The 12,040-nt window shown below is 47.6% G+C and overlaps 1 protein-coding gene across 16 annotated transcripts in view; it reads right to left on the bottom strand.

Annotated features, from left to right (window-relative positions):
• KALRN (kalirin RhoGEF kinase) overlaps window positions 1-12,040 on the bottom strand; it is a 659,950-nt gene that overhangs the window by 123,705 nt on the left and 524,205 nt on the right. The gene's annotated exons all lie outside the window — the stretch shown is intronic.

Here is a 12,040-nt window from a genome sequence, read left to right as displayed (position 1 = left end):
AATGAAGTAGCAGAAAGAGAAATAAGAAAAATAGTCCCATTTACAATTGCACCAAAAATAATAAAATACCTAGGAATAAACTTAACCAAGGAGGTGAAAGATCTATACTCTGAAAAATGTAAAACACTGATAAAAGAAATTGAGGATGACACAAACAAATGGAAAGACATCCCATGCTCATGGTTTGGGAGGACAACTATTGTTAAAATGTCCATACCATCTGAAGCAACCTACAGATTTAATGTAATCCCTATCAAAATACTGACAGCATTTTTCACAGAACTAGAACAAGTAATCCTAAAATTTGTGTGGAACCACAAAAGACCACAAACAGCCAAAGCAATCTTGAAAAACAAAAACAAAGCTGGAGGTATCACAGTCCTAGATTTCAAGATATACTACAAAGCTGTAGTAATCAAGGGGCCCCCAGGGGGCTCAGCTGGTTAAGCATCTGCCTTCAGCCAGGGTCATGATCTCAGGGTCCTGGGATTCAGCCCCATACCTGGCGCCCTGCTCAGCAGACAGTCTGTTTCTCTCTCTCCCCCTCCTCCTCTTGGGCACTCTCTCACTCTCTGTCTCAAATAAGTAAATAAAATCTTAAACACACAAACAAACAAACAATATGGTACTGGCACCAATATATATGCATAGATCAATGGAACAGAACAGAAGCCCAAGAAATAAGTCCATGATTATATGGCCAATTAATTTTCAGCAAAGTAGGCAAAAATATACAATGGGGAAAAAGTCTCTTCAACAAATAGTGCTGGGAAAACTGGATTGTTACATGCAAAAGAACAAAACCAAAGCACTTTCTTACACCACACACAAAGATAAATTCCAAATGGATTAAAGATCTAAATGTAAGACCTGAAACCATGCAAATCCTACAAGAGAACACAGGTAGTAATTTCATTGATATTTGCTGCAGCTAAATTTTTCTAAATATGTCTCCTGAGATACAGGAAATAAAAGCAAAAATATATCGAGAATACATCAAAATAAAAAGCTTCTGCACGGTAAAGGAAACAATAAACAAAACAAAGACAACCTACTAAATGGGAGACGATATTTGCAAATGACATAGTTGATAAGGGGATAATAACCAGAATATATAAAGAAGTTATATCACTCAACACCAAAAAACCCACAAATAATCCAATTAATAATGGGCATAAGACATGAACAGACATTTCTCCAAAGAAGACATACAGATGGCCAACAGATATATGAAAAGATGCTCCACATCACTGATCATCAGGGAAATACAAATCAAAACTACAATGAGAAATCACCTCACAGTTGTCAGAATGTGAATCAAAAACACAAGAAACAACAGATGTGTGGCAAGGGTGTGGAGAAAAAAGAGCCCTGGTGCACTGTGGTGAAAATGCAAACTGGTGCAGCCAATGTGGAAAACCATATGGAGATTCCTCAAAAAAATTAAAAATAGAATTATGATATGATCCAGTAATTCCACCAAAGAGTATCTACCCCCCCCCAAAAAAGAGTATCTACCCAAAGAAATACAAAAACACAAATTCGAGAAGATATATGTACCCCTAAATTTACTGCAGCATTTTTTCCAATAGTTAAATTATGGAAGCTGCCCAAGTGTCCATCAATAGATAATGGATAAAGAAGATGTGCCATATGGAACAGTACTCAGCCATAAAAAAGAATGATATTGTGCCATTTGCAACAACCTGGATGGACCTTGAGGGTATTTTCCTAAGTGAAATAAGACAATTATCATATGATTTCACTCATATGTGGAATTTAAGAAACAGAACAAGCAGCAAAAAAGAGACAAAAGACTACCAGAGGGGAGGTGGGGAGGATGGGGGAAACAGGTGATGAGGATTAGAGAGCACACGTACATGATGAGCGCTGAGTAGTGCATAGAATTATTGAATCACCATATTGTACATCTGAAACTAATATGACACTATGCTAATTATACTGGAATTAAGACAAAACAATTCTAGCATTAGTTTTTTGTTGTTGTTGTTGTTTGTTTGTTTTTAAGGCTCCACAGGTGATTCCAGGGTGGAACTAAGTTTAGGAATCGATGCTTAGGTCTTCCTCCCCCAATGCCCTGGAGCTTCAAATCAATTCACTTGAGGTGCACCTCGGCTTCAATAGTTTGAAAAATTCCCCAGGTGTTTTTGTAACACGCCGCATAGTGTGAGAACCTGTAGTGTAGTGGTTTTCAGACTTGAGTGTGTATCAGAATTACCTGGAGGGTGAGTTAAAGCACAGAGTATTGGGCTCCACTCCCAGCGGTCTAGGACGGGGGCCCTGAGGATTTGCATTTCTATAGACCCCCTGCGGATGCTGATGTTGGTACTGAGGCCACACTCTGAGGGTCACTAACAGAATTTTCCCCATGTGTTTGCAATCTTTGGCCCTTCCTTTTATAACAGCATCTTGAGTTTTCTTTGAGGAAGCAACCCTCCTCCATTCTTAGGCCATGTATTTGGGTATGGCTGACATCCTGCCCCATCCACTTTCCACTGCAAGGATGGGTCCAGGACCTGGGCTCGACCAGTCAGTCACAGGGATTGGTTCAAACTTAACACATGACCCAATTTTAGCCAAGGAGCATAAACCATGAGAGCTTAGCAAGAAGTGCTGGGAAGGCGGCAATCTCTTCCCACAAGATTTCTAAGTTGGTGGAATGTTAGCCTAAAGCAGCTGGAGACCATCTGGCCATAACCACATAGGAAGAAGCTGCCTGAGAATCAAGTCAACATAGAAGAAAGAGATAAGAGAGCTAGAGAGAGAGATAGAGATGAGAGACAGAAAGACAAACTGAGGAGACGTTTGATGATATTATCTGAATAACTAGATACACTTTTTCCCAAAGGCTGACTGAGCCCTGGACTTTGCACACCCAGATAAACTCCTTTTTGCATAAGACAGTTGAATGTCTCTAATTTCAGGATTTTCAGACATCTCCCAATCCATTCCCAAAGTTCAGGCTAAGAACCCCTGACCTATGGCAATATCTTTAGAGTGTTCTTAATTTACAAACAGATGGCTGAGCCTCATTCTTACTTCACAGAGTTTGTTTTAGTGAGGCCTCCTCCAAAGTCCATTTTGCATGAATTAGGCTTTCTATCTACCTGTGTAGATGAGACTTTATGTGTCGTCCACATTCCGCACCACTGTGAACCCCAAAGAATTCCCACTGATCTCAGCCTACAGACCTTCTGGGCCTGGTACACCACATGCAGGGCCTGACACCAGAGACTAGAGGGACTGCCGTCACTTCCATGCCAGCCTCAGGCTTCAGTGACACTGGATGGTGACCTCAGACCCTTTCCACCGACAGACATATGTCCAATTGTGTCCTTTAGGCTTCTTCTCTTCAGATTTACAGGCACAGGGTTTTTCAAAATCACATCACATCCCCACATTTCTTCCTGAGAGGTCAGCCTGGAGACTCTGCCCCACCTCAAGTCAAGTAGAGTTCACACCTTCTCCAGAACATGTCTGCATGTTCTCAGCTCAGCGAGGGCTGGTGAATGTGGGGACAGGCCCTGCTTTCCTCATGCCCCCTGGCCAGTCCTGGGCCTGCCTTTTCCTCCTCTGGCCGTGACTCTCACTTCTAGCCTCCATTCCCAGATTCTGATCCAGATTCAGAGCTATAGTGTTTTAAAACTCTGTAGGAGATTTCCATGTCAAGTCAAGGCTAAGAGCCACTGACCTTGCGGCTCAAGGCCACCTACACCCTGGGATTACTTCCTGTCTGGTTGATACAGAGTTTAGTGACACCCGGACTCCAATGTTTTCACTTCCTCAAATTCTGACAACTGGCCCCTTCATTCATTGTTTTGCCACCTGCTATTCTTTCCAGTGGCTAATTGCAGGGCCCTTACTCCTCATCTCATGTGGACTTCTGACCTGTGAACTCCCTGATTATTGATGCCAGTGTGGCTCATAATTTTTCCCAAACTACCCCATCCTGGCTTCCATTTGTGACTGTGGCCTAAAACTGTAAGATATTTACTGTTTATTCAACAAATGATTTTTGAACATCTACTACTTGTGAGTCGCTTAGCTAAATCACATAAGGGAATTTGGAAATTTACATGGAAAATATAAATTGAATAAGACATGTACCATGAGCAAAGACAAATAACTGGGTGAGTTCTGGGAGAAACAGTTGGCTCAAATATTTTTTTTTTTTTTTTTTTTTTTTGTGGCAGAAAAAGGAAACTGGAGACAGAGCAGGACTGGGCATAGGTAGAGGTTTTGTCTTTATGGGAAAAAGAGGAACTGAGATAATCATTAGTAACTAGAAATACTTCAGATTAGAGGCTGGAGGTACAAAGTGTGCATTACTTCTATATTTAATTTGAACTCCAACTATGTCTTACAAAACTATATAATGTCCACTTGGGTAACTATTCCCAGCAATACATGCCATTTTAATAGTAATGTCTACAGAAAAAGGCATGACTGCCAGCATTACACATGGTAATCTCTTCTCCCTTGAGTGTGGTCTAACCATCATCACTGCTGGCCCTGTGGGTGCCACCCTGCGCCCGGTGACAGCTCCAAGACTCCAATGATGAAACCATCACTAAGCTCATCCTATATGTGTAAATGGGTTCCTCCGTGCTTGTCCACCCGACACCTGTCTGCCTCTTTCTGCTGACTCACACACACTCAAGAACATTAAGCCCCAGCATATCCTGTCAATTGTCCATCCTTTTTCAGGAAGGAAGTTTCACTGATCAGTCTCTGGTCTGAACCAGGCCCCAGGCAGGGGGAGGTCTAGGCAAGATCAACGAAATCAGTGGGATTTCACTGAGGCCCTGGGCATCTCCCCAGAACAGCCACCATTCCTGTTCCACGGGGACAGAGAAGTGGAGCTGCAGGCAGCCAGGACATGTTCCTGGGGATCTGTGCAGAGCAGCCGCCTGAGCTCGGGAGGAGACGAGCTATTTATCAAAGTGAAAGATGACTGATGCTGGAGATGCTAAAAACAAACCTTCCAGGTTTTATCTACTTCCAGAAATGCTTACTTCTAAGTAGGTCAAAGTGCTCCTGAAGTAGGGCGATAACAAGTGCCAGGCTATCACTCTGAGTTCCGATTTGGGAAGGCTCACCATTGCCAAGTGCCCGCCACGAGGGATGGCACTGTCATTCCGGCCCTCAGCACATGACCCCTGGGGCGCCACGCAGACGGTTCTCATACATCAACTGCAAAGTAGATTTTGCCTTGACGTAACTCAGATCAGTTTATCGAAGAGCTCAGTAATAGGAGGAATGTGGAAGACGCTGCCCATCTTTATATTTCTGTTTTCAACCACCCCAAATAAATGGGAGGTACTTAGTCCATGTGTCCCTGGAAAAGACTTCCGGGGAAACAGGAATGCGAAGATTTCTTCAATCAAAACTCCTGACCTCCGAACACTGTTCCCTGTTCCTACCCTTGGGTTCCTGCTAAAGCTTAAGCCAGTTTCTGCTACGGTTTTTAGGGCATGGAGAACACAATGAACCTGTGCTCTACATGAGGTCCTTGATGCAAGGTACCCCCTTTCTTCCATCTTCCTATCTTCCCTCTTTCCTCCCTCCTTTCCTATCTTCCTTTGTCCCACCCTCCCTCCTTTCCTATTTTCCTATCTTCCTTCCTTTCTTCCATCCATCCTTCCACCCTCTCTCACCTCCCTTCCCTCCTGTATTTACTGAGAACCTCTTTTCTAAAAAAATTTTTTCAAATTTATTTTATTTTTTTAAAGATTTTATGTATTTATTTGACAGAGTGAGAGACAGAGCATAAGCAGAGAGAGGGAGAAACAGGCTCCCCACCGAGCAGAGGACCCCCCCCGCCCAACGCAGGGCTCAATTGCCATGGGAGAGGGTGGGAATCAGGGGCCATTTGAATGGCGATGTGAAGGATGTGTGGCGGCAAGCTGCCCAGGTATCTGAGGATCTGCAGGATCTGGGGTGTCTCAGGCAGAGGGAACCAAGGGTGCAGGTGCTGGGTAAGAATGTGCATGGCTTGACCCGGGGAGTAGCTCAGGCAGGCAGGCCGGTCAGGGGAGGGAGGGGTGGGATGGCCTAGGAAGAGCATGGCCCCACCCAACACGTCTACGTCCCAATCCCCGCAACCTGGAAATGTTCCCTTACACAGCAAGAGACACTCTGCGTGATGTGATTAAGGACCTTGAGATGGGAGGTTATCCTGGAATATTCCAGTGAACACAGTCACATGCACCCTTTCCAGCTGCAGTCGGAGGGGGACGAGACTGTGGGAGAAGAGCCTCACATGCGACACTGCGGGCTCTGAGGATGGAGCAAGGACCACAAGCCAAGGCACGCAGGCCGGCCCTGGGAGGTGGAAGGTCAGGGGTCGGCCTGTCCCCTAGAGGCTCCGGAAGGAAAGCAGCTGGCCGCGGCCTCGATTTAGCCCAGTGACCCCGGTGTGGGACTCCGGGCCCACAGGACCGAGGGCGAATACACACGTGTCGTGCGCAGCCACGAAGTTTGCGGTGGCGTCTACAGTGGCAAAGGAAGATGCCGCAGAGGACCCGAGGGCCAACGCCGGGCCGGCTGTCACAGGAGCCCCTGCAGCCGCGGGGACCGTCTGGTCGGCAGTGGAAGCCAGAGGGGAGCCACGGACCGCCCCGACTGGGGGGTCTCCTGCCCAGCACGCCCCGGCCCCGCAGCCGGGAGGCAGTGGGAGCGAGCACCTGCTTGCCCGCCCACCTGAGCAGGAGGGGAGGCCTACCTCCGGGGCCCCAGGGCCTTGTGAAAGGCCGGCAGGTGGTAGCATTAGGATCAGTGGCCCGGCTGGGGCCCGGGAGCCATGGTGGGAAACCAGATGGCCCGGCCCTATCGGGGGGGCAAGGACAAAGAAAGGGACAGGCTGTTCGGTGAGGGGCCAGCCCCTCTGCTCCCAGAGGACGAGGAGCTGGTGCTAAGTACGGCACGAGGTGTAAGCTGAAGGACTTTGACACGTTGCCGGGTTTGGGTTCAGGCTGCAGGTTCAATCCTACACAGGTCCTGCATGAGGGGAAGCGGTTCTCAAGGTTCAAGTGGCACAGGGGAAGGCGTCGAGGAGGCCAGGGGAGGGTCCTGACCATGATGTCCTGGAAGCAGCATCAGGACACCGCTGCTGAAGGCCGCTTCGTGTGCCTGCAAGCACAACTGGCAGCTTTTAGGGCCCTTCGACCTCTGACCTTTCAGAGCAGATACAGCAGGCATGTTCCCAGCAGTCAGACCTGCTCCTTCTCTGCTTCCCAAGCCACCTTCAGTGCCTGGCATTTCTGGTCCTTTTGTTCTTTTTTGGGGGTAGTGGTTTTAGCTGAGCTAGCTCCAGGAAGAGCAAGTTGCATTGCCTTCTTTTAGGGGAATATTCTGATTACTGGGGTGACCTCCTTTCCAGCATCGCCAGCCTCTCCTCTCTGGGACTGAATCCCAAGGTGCTCATCCTCCCTCTGAGCCCCATCTTCTGGCTCAGGCCAGGAACAAAGCTGCTACTCAGGTCTCGGCATCCCTCTCCTCTAGACGAGAAGGGGACACAATCTTCACGTAGACCTCACAGACTTGCTGTGGTCACTAGAAGGCATGAAAATACGCTATTGAAATGGGCATCTGGCATTTAGCTAAGTCACAGCAGGCGGGCTTGAGGACGGAAAAAGGCAGGATCTCCGCAGAAGGCCCCGGAGAAACCCATTCTGTCCCCTGACAGCACATGTCCTCCTCCTGCTTCAGCTGTACGTGGGGTGTGTTTAGAGGAGGATATGGCCTGGCCTGACATCTTCCTACTTGAGGCTTCGATTCCAAACCCTTTCATGACCTAAATAATATCGGATGGAGAGTAGACAGCTGCAGGTAGGACATCTCGCCAGGAACAAAGTAGGCCTGGGGCACACGTTCCAACTATCCCTGCTCTCTTTCATTTTTTTAAGGGGTGGGGGTGGGGAGTGTGGACTGGATGGCCCCTACATCTCCCTCTTCCTAAAACTCCATCCTCTGAGGGCTCCCAGACTGTGAGGGTCAGTTACCCCTGAGTCACATCTGGCCCATCCCTCTGAGGAAGGATACACCCATCCCAACCCTAACACTCGACATCTCGTACCACCCTTCATCACACAGGTCAGCCTATTTCTACAGTGTGATCCGAACAGTTCCTTCACTGACCAGAGGTCATCATTGAAAGAGAACAGGTCACTGAGAGGGACAAGCCAGCGAACAGCTTGAATTTTCTGTTCAAATATATCAGGTAGGGCCTCAACCTTCTGGGTGGGAGGTAAGATAAAGGAGAGAGGAGTAAACCATTACTGGAAGGTGGGAGGTGGGAATCATAGAGCCAGACAGACCTGCTATTAGTAGCCTGGGGGAAGGGCCCAGGATTGGCCAGGAAGAGAAACTGAGGGAAGTGGGGTATAGACTAGAAATAATGCTGGGACCTTTGCAGAACCTATGCGTGAAAGGAGACACTGAACCTTGCTCTGTGAACAGGCCTGGAAAGGATTCAGGCTGGAAATACCCTGGACTCACCTCCGTGGAGCTATAAGAACTGAGACAAAGGGCAGGCAGGGAGATGAACTGACCTCTGCTGAGGTCCTAGGCTGGGAAGTCTAACTCAAGGGAAGTAGGTACTGTTGCCCCTTTTTATAGACTTTCAGAATCTTGCCCAAGGACCTAAGCTAGTCAGCAGCTGAGCCGGGATTCAGACCCAGGTCTTCCCTGCCAGGACTCGTGGTCCTTCCATATCTGTCATCATTCATCTAACAGCTTGCTACGATCTGCTGCAAAGCCTCCTGGTAGCCAGGTCACTTCGTTACACTCTAAACAGCCTGTGTACACAACATGACCAACTTTACAGTTTTTTTAAATTTTTAAAAAGATTTTTAAAATTTATTCATGAGAGACACACACACAGAGAGAGAGAGAGAGAGAGAGGCAGAGACACAGGCAGAGGGAGAAGCAGGCTCCATGCAGGGAGCCCGATGTGGGACCCGATCCTGGGACTCTGGGATCAGGACCTGAGCCGAAGGCAGATGCTCAACCACTGAGCCACCCAGGCGCCCCTGCAAGTACGCTTTTAAGAAAATGATGGATGACTGTAATACATTAGGTTGAACCATCTGAAATTGCTGATAATCAACCATTTTTAACTAACAAAGGCAATTTCCTGTGGTTAAACCTAAGAAGTTAGACCTTAAAATGGAGATATTGATGCTAAGCATAGACGGATTAAGCATAGGACACTTAGATACACTGCTTTGGGTTACTAAGGAGAGAAAAAACAGCAGACATCGTTAGGACTGGAGGGGATCCCACAGGTAACTCAGGAAGATAAGGACGACTGGTAATAAAATGCTCTTTTTAGAATAAGCAGCAATATGACTGTGGGGAATAACCAGGAAGAAAGACAAGCCCGTAGAGAGCCTCAGAGTGGAAATCAATCGCCTCAAAGCTGTGCCCAGAGAGAAGGAGACCAGATCAGAGGTGTGCGTGAGGCAATGGGGGGGCACTCGATGTGCAGGAGTAAAGCCGGAGGCCTGGAAGTTCCCAAATCCAAGGACAGACAGTTAAGAGGACTTCTAAAACCACACAGACACACACACACAACCGCTTTAAACAAGTCAGGATTGCTGAATTTAATCCAAAATATTTTGTTCTGCCCTAAGGATTTAATAAAAGATGTACATAGATAAGGTACCGAAAAACTGTACCTTAGGAAAGACGTGTCTAACATTTTATATGCAAATTACTTTGTTCTAGATAAAAATCAGGAGATGGAGCATGAGAATTAGGCCGGGGTGGGGGGGGCAGGGTTCAAGTGGGGGCTGGAGAAAGGAGGCAGGGGGAGGGATGGGCAGGAAGCATCTGGAGTTCAGCATGAAGTAAGAGGACCTCCTCCTCATTAGAAGTGCACTAAAATGCAGCTGCTGCTTCTAGAAGTAATGAGCCCCCAGTCCCTGGGAGCGCTCAGGGACACGGAGAAGGGGCTCCCTATATTAGGGAGAGAGTGAACCAGAGGACTTTATTGTGCTTTCCAGTTCTAAAATTCTGGGAGTCCATAAAAGCCAATGTTCTGAAGTGAAATGAAGTCTCATCCAGGCCCACTTTCATTCAACTATAAAAAGAGAAATTTTAATTCTAACTTTTAATAATTCTGAAAAACGACTAGGAACTCCTTTTAGAATCTCTACCAGTGCATCTCCATCTGTCCTAAAACACACTTTTCTTCGGGAAGTATCAGCACTCTAGTTAGACTTCTCATGCGAATGCACTATTTTTTGGTTTCAGTTGTTCTTATCCAGCGGTATTGTGCTTTTTAAAGGCCATTTTACCACCGTTTTCTACTGCAAACACACTGTATTCAGCTGTATTATTCTTTTTTTTTCCAGCTCTGTTAGTCTTAAATGCAATTTTGTGGGCTAGCATGGAAACCCCCATGCATCACTGAGAGTGTACAACTGTGATCTAGGAGAAAGTGAGTTCTGATCTCCAAAGTGGCTCCCTCACAGCTGTTACAGATGCACACATGGAGCAGGAGTGTAGACCAGTGACTACACTTTCAACGTGTCACTTCACCCCTGAAAGGGCATGTCTGGGAACTATTCATCCTCCAGGGATTTATTTTCTCAGCTTCCTATGGTGAACCCCTGTGGTAGGCATCCTACAATCAACAAAAACCTGAGAGTAGCTGGTCCTAATGCAGAACCACACTGAAAACTAAGAGACTTTTGGTGGGCTCTCCAGAGTCTGTAGCAGGAGGATCCTTTTATCCTCCGGATCTGACAGCAGAGGGAATAGCAGAGACCCATTTGGGTTCCTGGCAGCAGAGCACACAGGAAGTTTCCATCCCACAGAAAATCCGCTGGACAGGTTGGCCCAGCTCCGGGGTTAGGCTGGCCCCTATCAGAAGTGGCCCTGGTTCAGGGTACTATCCTGAGGGCTGATGAGAATTTTTCTGCTCTAGCTGGGGCCACCAGGATCTTTCTCGTGGGCAAAGCACCCACAGGACAAAATCTGTGTGTCTGCCGCGACTACCTCTAGGGAGGGAGTACATGAGGCCGGAGGGGGGAGGGAGAGTGAGAGCAGTCTGTATGGCCATCTCTCTCTCATTGCTCATCCAGCTGGACTGGCTGAATGAAGGGGAGCCTAGGCAGATGGAGAGGCAATGAACTTGAGCACCTGTCGCGAATGCCTTCAGAGTTGGGAGGTCACAGAGCACGCCGGTGAAGAACGAGACCTTGGGGAATGGACCGACTCGGCTTCAAATCAAGGTCCTGCCGCTTGTAAGCGACGCGACTTTGGGCTGGTCACCTAATCTTTCTAGGACTCACTTCCCTTGTCTATAAAATGAGAATATATTGCAGTTACTCATGTTAAGGCCCTAACCCAGAAACCTGACCCCTGGGAAGGCTCCATAAATGTCAGGTATTTTTGAGTTGGCCACAAAAGTGATGGGAGTCACCAGTATCACAGACTCTTGGGCTGTTGGTGCCATGTGCCTCCGGAGCCCAGGTGTTCCTTACTGTTCTATACCTTCGCAGCCTCCACGCCCTGGGTGAGCTGTTCCTAAGGCCAGTTGGGTGATGACAGTGAAATCATTGGGAGACCTCATAGGAGAGCACTCCCTGGGAAGGAGCCAGGGCCACTCAGGCCACTGCCCCTTTCCTGTGGACCTCTGCACATAGGGCTCACCCCCCTCGCCTCGGTGTTGCTACTTCCCTATGCTTCTCCAGTGTTCAGCTACAGCCAGGGAAGAAACTTCAGGAAAGGAGAAGGAACACAGATGCTTTAAGATAGCTATGTGTGGAAACCTGAGGTTTTTGGAGCCTGGCGCAGGAGCACCGAGGACCAGTGCTTTCTTTTTCTTTTTTAACCATTTAGGCCATTTTTAAGTATACAATTCAGTGGCATTAAGTAATAACATTCCCATTGTTGTGCAATCACCACCCCCATCCATCTCCAGAACTTTTTTCATCCTATAAAATAGAAACCTGGGATCCTTGGGTGGCTCAGTGGTTTAGCACCCGCCTCTGGCCCAGGGCGTGATCCT

The sequence above is a fragment of the Canis lupus genome, chromosome 33, assembly GCF_003254725.2.
Source record: "Canis lupus dingo isolate Sandy chromosome 33, ASM325472v2, whole genome shotgun sequence".
NCBI classification, from domain to species: domain Eukaryota; kingdom Metazoa; phylum Chordata; class Mammalia; order Carnivora; family Canidae; genus Canis; species Canis lupus.
The sequence above is the reverse complement of the archived record's forward strand: the minus strand, read 5'-3'. Positions and strand labels throughout refer to the sequence as shown.